Source organism: Lepisosteus platostomus, chromosome 9 (assembly GCF_059453375.1).
Source record: "Lepisosteus platostomus isolate fLepPlt1 chromosome 9, fLepPlt1.hap1, whole genome shotgun sequence".
Classification (NCBI taxonomy): Eukaryota; Metazoa; Chordata; class Actinopteri; order Semionotiformes; family Lepisosteidae; genus Lepisosteus; species Lepisosteus platostomus.
The window spans coordinates 3,864,200-3,877,201 of record NC_142619.1 but is presented as its reverse complement, the minus strand read 5'-3'; the positions used below and the strand labels follow the sequence as shown (position 1 = coordinate 3,877,201).

The window sequence follows — 13,002 nt, the reverse complement described above, 5'->3', positions numbered from 1 at the left end:
GTGATTGGGGCGACTTGGAGTGTTCTTCGCACCTCTTCATTCATGACATGGTCCAGTCTTGTCAAGCCGAGGGTCCATCGCAGCATCTTCATTTCCATCGTATGGAGTGCCTGTTCATGTTTCTTTGTCGTTGGCCGGCATTCAGTTCCGTATAGGGCCACTGGTCTGACCACTGAGCGGTAGACTTTAGATTTTAGGCGCAAAGGGATCTTCTTGTCACACGGTACTCCAGTGACCTGCAGCCATTTCATCCAAGTGGCGCTGACTTGTGTCTTGGCGTCTTGGAGGGTAGTGCATTAGAAGTTGACACATGAGCCTAGGTATGACTACACTACTGTAAGTACAAACAATGGCGTTTCAGTGGCCTAACATTCTAATCACCCAGAAAACCCCAGATTGCTACTAAGCATTAAACTCTTATGTGGTCTCTGTAGGCATTATGAGATGCTGCCTTCTATCTAAATACAATACAACCTGCACCCTGGATGGCACAAAATAAACGGGAGCCTATCTCCCTATTCCAAAAATGCACTCTAAGCATTCTAACTGAGGTATCTATTGCCCAGGAAACCCAGGTTCCCTAAAAACACAGAATAGAAAATCTCTAGTGAGGTTAAGATACTGAGCTCTGGTCAGGTTTTGTTTGGATGGTCATGAAGTAGGGGCTCTCGCCTGGCACAAGCTTCAAGATCCAACTCTTCTCTCTGTTCATGTCTGTTGTTGTTGTACTCCTTCCTTGTTGTCTCGCTGTGATCTGAATGTGGCCTTATATGGTGTGTTTTCTATACTGCTCATTGAGAATCATTAACCCACAGCTTCCCTAGGTATACCAAGACAAACTTTATAATTGTTTCTGATCAAGGCCCCCCCCACATCTCAACAAACATCCTTCTTCCGTTTTGAAGCTCGAAGTGTTTACTCTGCCAAGAGTCACAAACCTTATCTAAAATCTAGGAGACACTTCTCAGTCACCTAAGGCTGTCACAATATCATCACAAGCTCAGGTAGGTTGGGCAGCTGAAAACACCTTGAGGACGATTTGCTCTCCTGTCCCTGGAGTGCCAACTGTGTCTGCGGCTTTTTGCTCCAACTGGGCCCTTGATCGTCTGGGCTAATTGCTTGCTTGCCTGGGCTTTTTTTCTGCACTTGTGCCTTTGGCTTCAAAACGTGGCAGATATTGACTGAAGTTCAGGAGGGATAACGACAACAAGACGGTCTCACCTAGCTGTTTCCTCACAGTAATCGTTACTGAAAATAACCATGTCTAACAGAAAACTTGTCCCTTTTCTCTTGTGCCTATCTCCACCTTTGCCCCCTTGGGTAACCCCTCTCTCTGAATGGGGTTTAGGCCTGCTCGTCCTAGCCCAAGAGGCCTGGCCCTTAACCAGGCAGGTGAAGCCGAAATAGTCCTACTTAAAAACAAAACTCAAACATTCGCAAAGCATCTGATTCTCGGGCGTAGTGGGCCCTCACGAATACCCTAGCCCAGTGGCTCTCGATCCTGCTGCTGGCTAAGCCCTGTGTTGTCTTAACCATGGGCTCATTTGTTTCAATTTTCCCGGCAAGACCTTATTTAAACTACATGAGATCTGTAATTGGTCTGAACCCCGTTCTCATTAGGTCATTAGGTCATTACATTATTATTATTATTAGGTCAACTAATTATGTCACTCTCACTTAGGAGTGCCAGCTGAATCCAGGAAAAACTCTGACTCGGTGTGGGAGTTGTTTTCTACCTGTCTGTTCATCATCAATTGATCGCCTATTAAGAGCTATGTTTTCAGTGTATGTACTGTGCATAACTATCTACCTCTTCCAAAGCATAAGCTATTTTAAGGATATATAAAAACACAATGTAGACAATCTAGATCTCCCCTCTCAATCATAACTTTGGGGGGCATACGTTTTGGGGGCGGATTCTGAATGTGAGGCGTTCAGTCATAATCCCACAGATGGACGTAGAGATATTCTTCTCATACAGTACTGTGCAGGACTACTATGGCAACAATAAACAAAAGTGTGATATTTTTCCTGGAGTGTGAGTTCTGACTTACAGACTGGTAAATCATCTGCCGGTTTAGTGGATTTTTGCTGATGGATGTTTAAAAAAAAAACTCATTACAACAATCATAATCCTTCACAAAGACGCCGATTAGGACGATGACTCATAGTTTCCAAGTTCTTGTTTTGTGTTAGCTGAATGGGAAAGCACCTGTTGCTCTTCTGACAGATCTGAAAACCCTAATAATTTATGAGCGCCACTCCACTTTGTGTAGGAAGCGCACAAAAGGAAAACTAGGAGTGTCTTTTTTTTTTAAGAGGCATGTTGTATAACACAAAGGCACATAAGAACTGACGGTAAAAAATAAAATAAACGGGAACATCTGGAGTTCTTGGTACTGTTAGGTTTACAGGCAGATCAACAGCTGGAAGATTCTAGAACACGGCGTCCTGAGCGAGCAGCTCATCTGTACTGTAGCGAACACCTGTCATGAGTGTGAAATTGGCATCCTGCTTCAAAATATTACACCATTTCCCATCACAACTGTACGGGACAGTTCTAGGACCCTCCAGATATGTATTGATAGTGTATAGACCACAATGTGTCCTTTCTTTTCTTGCATTCAAAGCTTTTTAGGAGAAACAATTATTTCAGGAAATTTCGTCTAGTAATCCCAATTCATGTTCAACTAGGCATCTATGTTTCTGTGAAGTACTGTAAGCTCTGTGGGCTGTACTACACATACTGATAGGCATTAAAAAATGTAGCAACAGAGTGTTGAAAACAATAGCAGTTGTCGCATTTTAATGCCTCAGAGTACAGGAAATATGATGCTTAAGATAGAAACTTTTGTTCATTTTTTTTAACTTTGAAATGTAATTTTCAACATTTAAAAATTTCGAGGAAGGGGAAACTGCGGTTTCTCAGACCAGTTATTAAATCTCTGTAACAAAATAAATGGTGTAGAGACTTTCAAATTAAACACAAAATCATGAACTTCTTGAAAGTACTTTAAGTCACCATGTTGTCACAAGCCCTGGTCTCGTCACAGGTGAAAGCGAGGGTTCCCATGAATTGTGATGTGATATGGCCCTTTCTGCTCACTAGTCACTGCAATGTCATTGAATAAATATAGGTTGTGCAGCAAACCTTTCACCACGGAAATATTCCAAAGTGACCTGCATGTAGAGTGAACAAGTAGAATTTGTCTACAAAACTGCCTCGAAGTCAGAGCAATATTTCTATTGAATTAAAAGAGATGTATTCACAAGCGTGCTTATTTACAGTGCCACAAGGCTGCGTCACGTCACTGAAAGTTTTATTGCCTCATTCTGAATTGCTGAATTGCAAAACATGGAGCCGCGCAGACCTGGAAATTGTCTATTTTGTGGTGTAAATCGGAGGTTTGACTCCTTAGTGTCTCCTTTTACTTGAATTGTGGTTTGAGAAGCACTTATCAGTGCTGATTCTTTCTAATAGAGAAATATAAAAATAGCATTGCAGTTCCCCTTTAAGAACATTCTTATGCTCATGTTTACATATACTATACAGTGTAATAGCAGACTAGTGTTCTTTTTGTGACACAGATTGAGCTTTCTCAGCCAGATTTCTGTCAGCACGTTCATTATTCGCTCCTGTGCGTGAGTGAAGGCTATAGTACCATAGAAAACAGGGTGCCTGATGAGTTGCTTTATTGCACGAAATGAAAACCATGCTGCTGTTTTGGGGCGTTCCCTAGCAAAGAAGTACACTTCCCCACCCCCTCTTCAGGAATGTCATTTGGATTTTGTTTTGCCTTTTTTTTTTCCCCACTAGGCAGCTTCAGAGTAAAAAGATATTGACAACAGAGTGATTAGAGTCATGGACACACAGCACAGCACATTTTCTGTTGAAGAGTTGTGAAGTTTGAAATTTTATAAATTAATTTAAGTCTGTGGCTAATTGTACAACGGGTAAAAACTGTGCAGCACTACCAATGTGCAGCCCCACCTGGATGATACGACGGAAGCCCAGGTGTGCACATTATGCTCACCACACACCAGCTCTCAGTGGGGAGGTGAACAGAGTGATGATGCTAATTCATAGATGATGGTTATTAGGAGGCCATGATGGGTGAAGGCCAGGGGGAAATTTGGCCAGGACGCCGGGGTAACACCCCTACTCTTGTCGAGAAACGCCCTGGGATTTTTAATGACCACAGTCAGGACCTCGGTTTTACATCTCATCTGAAGGACGGCACCTTTTTACAGTCTAGTGTCCCCGTCACTATACTGAGACATTAGAACCCACATAGACTGCAGGGTAGAATGCCCCCTACTGGCCCCACTAACACCTCTCCCAGCAGCAGCCTTAACTTTCCCAGGAGGTCTCCTCTCCAGGTACTGGCCAGGCTCACACTGCTGAGCTCCAGTGGGGCTGCCAGCTATGAGTTGCATAGTGATATGGTTTCTTCCAGTTGGCAGTCTGGCTTGGTGTGAACACAGAGACCAGTTGGCCTACTGTAGCTGCCAAAAAAACATTTTTACAACTTTTTCTTTTACCTCCATCCGTCAATTTTCTTCAACCGCTTTATCCAGTTTGGGGTCTCAGGGGAGACATAGATAAACCGCAAAAGTGTTAGTAAAGAACACAGCTTTATGGATGCACAGTGTTCTGGACACTATGGAAGAGATGTGGGTGAATCCATGTATCTAAAACATCCACATGAATAAAGGGCTTCAGAAATTATATGGCTATTCAAAAAGGCATAAGTAGTATGTTACAGATCACCTATTTGATATGTCAATTATGATGCAGCTATATATAATTAAATATTCAAATATATCATAAAGGAATAAGAGACTATTACAGGAGACTTCTTCTGTCTTCCTTACAATAGGGATGTATGCAACATACAGTAGGATGAAACTGAAGACATGGTTAATGATTGATTTTAAACACCCATGAGAAGGAATGACTTGATCTATTTTTATCAACCAAGTAAGAAGTGAGAAAACCATCAAGCAAGCTACAGTAAGATCATAATATGTAATAATTTGGAATATATTTTTGCAAGAATACAACCAGTACAGGCAAAGTCCAAGATAAATGTCTATAGTATCAGGTATGCAGACTGCAGAGGAGTTCAAGACCAGCAAATATAGCCATGTAACCAGAAGAGAATAGACTGGAAAATATTGTAAAACGTTACTGCTTGAAAAACATAGTAGATTCATTCCACGCATAAATCAGAACAAGAAAATAGAGGTCCAAATGATGCAACAAATCAATAAGGAAAAATAAAAGGAGAAAGATAGCCCTTTAGAAAACAATTAAAAAATAAAAGGATTTGGTTTTCTGAATCATGGCCAATACAAAGAAAAACTATTATAGCAATACAATGCAGTTACAACAAAGGAACAGTAACAGATCAAGTACGTAGATTAATCTTAAATTGCTTAGGATAATAGAAGCTCCAGGGCTTGATTCTGCAGATTCAAGAAAAATTAGATGAATTACAGTACGGAATGGGCTATCACGTGACAATATCATTTAATTTACATTCGTCTAAGTGTTAAATGGACATAGCAGAAACTAAAAGTGTTTTTATGAAAAATGTAGAGCCTGAGGAAGCTATTTTACAAAACACTTCAATATGTATATTTTGGTGCTCTGGAATCAGTCTAGTTATAAAATCTGGGCTCTATTTAAGAGTAACCAGCTACTGTACCTTCCTGGGTTGACAGGAGTAATGTCATTTTCTACACCAAGAGGCTCAAACAACTGAATCCTTTTAGTCTGGGACAGCAAAGGCTACAAGCAGACCTCTTTCAAATATTCAAAGTCAACTGAACTGAGCTCTTCCAAACCAAAGGGGGAAACCGTGTTTAACTTATTCCGTAGACTTCCTTCCAAGATGACTGTTTCAAGCCAACTGCCACACTCGACCTTCCCGGACCACCTGGACCCCAGCCTTGGAAAGTATCTTTCACCCAGACAGTCATCTGCAACTCTGACAAGGCGAGATCTGGAGAGTTACAGTAGGTAAGTGGAGCAACAGGTCAAGGTCAGGCTGCCTAATGCATTGCACCTTATCTGTGCATCATAAATGTGACAGAATGACACTAGTAGTCTTGTGTATTCATGTTTAGTAATGGTGAAATTCACTTTAGCATTTATGCATACAGTGAATGCAGAAATTAAACAGTGTACAGTTCATCTTATTCTAATGTCATACCTGCAGCTCCTTGTGTTTATGGCCCATATCCTTCACTCAAAGCAATCATCCATTTATAACACACAACCTGTGCTTAGAATAACCCATTCCGTGTGCGTAGTTTATCACATTTTCAAAGGGAGCACGACTCGATTTGCATGAACGCATGAGGGAAGAGCTCAACAGAGCATGAAACCACTTCCATTCTCCTGTAACGAAAAATGGCTGGGACTTCCCAATCCGTGCCTGCTGTCGTCGTGCTAATTCGTTTTTTTTTTTAACCCTGAGCAAGAAACGAGGAGGTATCGACCCAATTAATGTCCTATTGCATTCGTTTACAGTAGGACGCTGTAAGATTTCTCTGGGCGGTTTTGGGTTTCAGATTTGACATCTGCTTGGGTTTACCAAAACTATGGTGGACAGATGATGGTAAAGGGAAAGCAGGTTACCCCCTTATGTTTTGGCAGCTTCCAGCAATTTAATTCTATTGGGAAGAGGTGTGGTCCCTGATCTAAGACAAGTTAAGTTTAGAAATACCAAAGTCGTGTTCAGTTCTGTATAGGGGTGATCTGCCTGATGAGTATTTTTTGGCAGGAGGTAAGAAAGACGTAAAACATGAATGGCTCCAAAAGGTTTCCCCAGCCGCAGCATTATTGTTCCAGAGATTTATGAAAAGGAATACCTATCTCATTGCCGGCAGCCATATCACCCTGCAGCTCCCAGCTGGCAGCCCCACTGGAGCTCAGCAGGTGTGAGCCTGGCCAGTACCTGGATGGGAGATGGGTGCTCACCCTGCAGTCTGTGTGGCCAAATTTCCCCCCTGGCCTTTACCCATCATGGCCTCCTAATAACCCCCCTCTCTGAACTGGCTTCATCCCTCTTCTCTCCTCCCCACTGAGAGCTGGTGTGTGTGAGAGGACTGGAGCATCATCCAGGTGGGGCTGCACACTGGTGGTGGTAGGGGGATTCCAAATTACCTGTAAAGAGCTTTGAGTGGAGTGTCCAGAAAAATGCTATATAAAATGTAAGGAATTATTATTATTATTATTATTATTATTATTATTATTAATTATAATAAAATAATATATTAATTATTTATTATTAATATCAGTTAAGTCTCAAAAAGGTCTTTGACAGTTTGTCATATGTCGACTATTGTAGTAATAATAATGTTTCTTTATTAGCCCTATACAATTTCTTGCATTAGGAATTCGTCTTTTTCGCATACCCCAGCTTTTCTCCATGGAGACACAGACACACAAACGGGGAGAGAAGCTTGGGGTCAGAGCGCAGGGTCTGCCATTGTACGGTGCCCCTACCCAATAACGGGTTACTACCCAATAACGATAATGAACTTGGAAATTATCCATACATGCAGATTCAAGAATAATTGGACGAATTCAAGATGCCCATTAAGGACCAGCATCCCTTTCAGGATGCAGTCTTGCCTTAAGTCTTAAAGGCAGGCAGAAGAGTGGTCATGAATAGAGGAGTATTGGGAGGAGATTGAGGTTACTGCACTAGCATGTGATGAAGTTATTGGACCCATAGAAAAACAGCAAATGGAAAGTGTTAGTGAAGAATAAGGCTTTCTGAGTTTGTTTCCTTTTCTCCTCTTTTGAAGGCAGCTTTTTCTAGATCTTTTCTTTAAGGTTGGAGCCGTGTCAATTTTATATTTAAATCTCCATTTTTCCCCAAACACCATTATTGTTCAAGGGTAAAAAAAAACATCTAGATGCTGTTGAATGGCATGTTAAAAATTGCTCGCAGTCAGACAAGACATGTTCTTGATGTTGGTTAACGCAACGATAATGGCAACAATTAACGAGCCAAAAGAACGTCTTTATTGCCTGATGTTTAGTGGGGGGGGAGAAAACCCACAAGCGGTGTCAATCTTTGCATCACACAATTGCCCCTTTGGTTACAGAAAAGCCCAACTAGATAAGGCATCTTTTCACTCTTTCAATCGCGTCCCCTTCGTTGGGGTAACGGAACAATAGGGCCCCCCCTTTCATCCAATTCCCATCCCTGGAACGCTCCCCTGCCCTGCCTGGAACACGCGTCTTGTTCGGTTCCTACGGGTATTACTTTTCTTCTCATCTCACTCATCTTTCCCAGTTGTCTTTACAGAGTGGCCATTACAATCCTTTGTGCACTTAGGGCTAGTCCTTGCCTGGGGCTACAACTATTCCGGTGTTTGTTGGGGATAGTGAGGGAATACTTTTCTGCTCTCCTTTTCTCCAGTTGGTTAGCTAGTCCCTGCATGCTCGGCTGAGCCCTGATCTTTATCTTTACTTGCACTTACCTTCTTTGCATTTACCTCCGTTTGATTTCAGCGGCACGGAGCTGGTCTCTCTTTCCAGTGTTGCTGAGCACAGATGCATGCCGTGCTTTTAACCGCGGTGCCAAAATGTAAATACTGTGCTTAGAATTCCGGGTATTGGGATACCGCAAAATGTAATTAAGCATGCAGCCACACCAAGGCGTTTTATGCAGGACGCAAAATAGGGGATAATGAGCCAGCTTGCTTTTACACTTTCTCCCAAACTTACTTCTAAGTAATGCATTTCTTATAAACACTTCTAGGAATCTCCTGTGAAAATGGTTCAGTCCTACTGAAATCACATTAAGTATTTCTTAAGCTAACAGTGTATGGGCTCAAACTAGAGCACTTGGGGGGGGAGGTAGATATTAAGATTCAGTTTAGACAGCTGAAAGTAAATGTTTAAACTATTTTTTTAGACGTTTCGTAGAGAGGAGAACACCAGCTGCTTTTCTTGATGTAACATCCAATGTACCCGAAATGTCAATAATAATACATCAGCAATCTCTTTAATGGTATTATTTTGTCCATCTTGAGTCTGCTAGAAGCCACTAAACCCTCTTGAGGTAATTTCTTTTACCAACCATCCATTTACAGTACCCATTAGTGAAAAGCCACTTTTTCTGCTTTGTGGTGAATTGGAGTCCATCCCAGAAACACAGGGCACAAGCCAGGACTAAATTCATTGCATCTCAAAACAGTGTGTACATATAGAGGCATCCATATATATTCTGACCTCTTCATCCACTTCAGGGGCACAGGGAGAGCCGGAGCCTATCTTGGCACATGGTGGGGTACACTGTGGACCGGTCCATTCCAGTGCATCACAGACCAATTTTTCCTAGAAGCCAATTACCCCACCAATGTGTTTTTTGACTGAGAGATGAAACACAGGGAGGAAACCCACTCAACGTGCAAACGTCATACAGACAGCACCACTGGAATTGAACCCAGGGTCCAGTGCTTTGTACACACAGAGGCAATCTAGAAAACACATCATCTTTAGGATATTGCAAGAAAATGGAACACCTAGAGAAGTCCCTTGCCAGCACTGGCAGAACATGCAAACTCCTTACGGATAGATGTAAAATGCCGGTACTGAACACAGGGCACTGGGGCTGTATGGCAGTAGTGCCAACCTTCCACTGACTAATCTTTTGGGAATAAGCCTGTTTGACACTACAATATATATTGAGACTGACAGATTATGGTTTTTCACTTCTCTTACTGTATATAAACCAGCTGTCCCAGTGGAGCTCTTTTATTTGCTTAGCATAGGTTGGTGGAGGGGGTGACTTGGGGCTCTGGATGATGTTGAGGGCTTATACGTTCATATGTGGTGTAAGTGTGTAACCTTACTATGTTGTCGCAGTGATCTGTCTCATGTGTTTTACTCATAATTGTTCATTGAGAACTTTCATAAGTCTTACCACGTGAATACCATCAACGGATTACTGCACAGGAAACTAGGGTTTTCCATAACATACGCCAAGCCCTGGTACATTAAAGGGATAAGTGCTGTAAACTTCAATGAGAGGAGGTTTTTACTATATGGGTCATGGATTACAGTTAGTCATGACCTCCCTTCAAAGTTTATTGAACACTGATATGTTCTTTTCAAGGGAATTTATTTTAAGACTCTTACTCACCACTCATCAGGTATCCCAGCACCATACAGCCTGCACAGTGTCACATTACAAGAAGACGTAACGTAGCTTAGAGATGATCATTGGTGGGGGGTTTGTTTTTAAAGTGAAGGAGGCTTCATGAAGTTCTGACTTAGCCTGTCAATTTGTGAAAGAATCCAGGCTCTCGCCTCACAGTGGCTGAGATTAACAGAGGAAAAGGGAAAGTGTGGATACAGAAACAACAATGATTGTTACAGATAACTGCAATAAGGGGGGTGTATGCAATGTGACACTTTAGTAGTAACACAGAGGATATTAAACCTATCCTTTAGCCAACCAGTAGTTAATGGAACAGAGTAACAGGCACACAATGGAGTCTCTGACACAAGACTTGTATCTTCTGAAGTTCATTCCACTGGGCTATTGAGGCCTGGGTAAACAGAGCTACTGTGGTCCAATTTCTTCAGAGTACTTGTGTGATAAACACAGTAGGATGGGAATGGATAAATATTCTTTAGGTTATGAAGGACATCATTTCCAGAACTTTCCACTTGATTAATCTGAGGCATAAAAGAAAATTAAAGATCTAAAATAGTTCCTAGGTTTAATTACTTAAGGTTAATGGATTAATACCATTCATTTTCAAACACCCTACCTATCTCTCATGCATCAGTACCAATCCTAGCACCACTGTTTCAGAAGGATTTAGTGTCAGTGGGTTTTGATCATGCTGGGAAATCACCAGATTCATAAATTATTCCAGTATGGCCCTCACTCTAACCCAGACTCTCCCAAGAGATGCACATCTGATCTCTGTCATCTTTCATGCAGATGACATTGAAGTCCACACAACTAAGTATTCATGCACAAGAATGCAACACAATTTGGGAGAGACTCCATACCTCACTGTGGTGACTTCTGAGACTATGCAGAGATCCTACTGTTGTGCCTGATCAGGAAAGAGGACCTTTGAGTACAGCTCGGCTTGCTATTTTGAAATGGTTTTCTAGCTGAGATTGCATAATGGGCAGTGTCTCAAAATAGTTGGAAGATTTAGGAGAATGGGGATTTCTGTGCTCCTAGATTCCAAGAGGTTGAAGTGACAGCTCACTACATGAGTATCTCAGTATATTAGATCGGGAGAAAACCAGACAAAAAGGGATAACATTTTTATAAATTTACTGTTAACAATTCACAGATGAGAAGATCATTGTTTTACTCAGTTGCATGATGCAGATGTACAACACCACATGTTTATGCCACTCTCAGAAATTTCAGTTGTTCTAACCTTGTGCAACGTATCTGTAGAAATTTAAATGAAAGCCATGTTTTAGCAGTAATGTAATCAATGGCCAAGGAATCAAAATACACTGTAAGAGATTCATAGCTGTCAATAGGCAAATATTGGGTGCTGCTCGAAAGAAAGTAATTTAAATCATTCTAGTAAAGAGCTGCATTCATTGTCTTGCAAATGAACAAGTAAAGGTTAATACATGAGGAAAGAGTAACAGATCATACCTTCCAGCATGGAATTAGTCTTCACTTGTGTAGCATCATTGAATTTGGTGTGACTGAACAGTTCTTGGGATCTAAAGAGGTTTGGTACAACCTGTGTTTTTTTTTTTGCATGGAGAAATACAGTGGAAGGTATAGAAATGTTGGTACAACAGGCATATGACTGTGTCATTGCGATTCAGAACGAGGCAACATGAGCTGCCTTGTGAATATTTCTCTTTTAATCCCAATAGAAATATCGCTCTCGACTTCGAAACAGTTTCACTGACAAATACTTCTTACTTGGTAACCCCTGCATGCAGCTTTTGCAAAATTTCTGCAGTGAAATATCTGCTGCACAACCTGTACTTATTTACTTGCACATTACATTTGTCATGACAGGAAGGGCCACAGACTCTCACAATTCTCATAAGGGGGTTTGTGAAAGTATGGCAAGTCACAAAGTTCACGATGTTGTGCTTAATGCAGAATTTGCCATTTTTTTCGTACTGTCAATTCATTTATTTTGTTACCGATATTTAATAACCAGTCTGAGAAACTGGGACTGCAGTTCCCCTTTAAAATTGCTCATCGTTCATAAATTAGCAAGCTTCCATTGACCGAGAAGCTGAAAGATGAAAATGTTTGTATAAAAGAGATTAGGTCACCCAGGGGCCTATGAAACTCAAGAAAGCTACAAAGTTGCGTGATGTAATCTCAGTCATTATCTGACTGGCCTTTTTTTTTATAAATTAGAGAACGCAATTTACCAGTCTTATCCACATGGATGATTTGTAGTGTATACTGTATAAAGCTTTCCAAAGGATGTAGATCTTTCAGGTTGGTCCTATTGGAGTGTGTGTATTGATATACTGTTTGTTGTAAAAAGGTTCTAATACAGTTATGACTGCAGATCAGACTCGCTTATTTATCATTTCATGTAGTTGTGTTTAAGTGGTAAAAGCACAACATGATTTATATAATCTGAAGCATCACTGGCTTCATCAAATGTTCACAAGTCTCAGTGCAGCCCCATAAAGAGAGAGAGAGAGTCCATTAAAAGACGATTAATGTGTTTTAGGATTAGAGATAGCAGATCTATTTAATGGGGAAATAGGGCAATTTATTAGATTTGAACAGCTGCTGACTATGTTGATATTGTTAATATTATTATCTCGGGATTTGGTACAGTAATAAGATATGGACTTGAGAAAATTACAGAGATTTTACCAGTACAAATATTTCAGTTCAGAGCAAACCGGATATGCTTCTAATTTATTTGGATGTAGTTGTAGTAATGGACACCTTGAATCAAGGAATATCCGGGATGAAAATCATGGAAGCAAAGACCACATTTCAC

General features: G+C 41.1%; 1 long non-coding RNA gene across 2 annotated transcripts in view; it reads left to right on the top strand.

The window, feature by feature from the left end:
• The window catches only part of LOC148654430 (uncharacterized), a 147,090-nt gene that overhangs the window by 82,245 nt on the left and 51,843 nt on the right, over positions 1-13,002 (top strand). For both annotated transcript variants that reach the window (XR_015941382.1, XR_015941381.1), the window contains exon 2: positions 5,885-6,025. This is a non-coding gene — a long non-coding RNA (uncharacterized LOC148654430). The remainder of the gene's footprint in view (positions 1-5,884; positions 6,026-13,002) is intronic.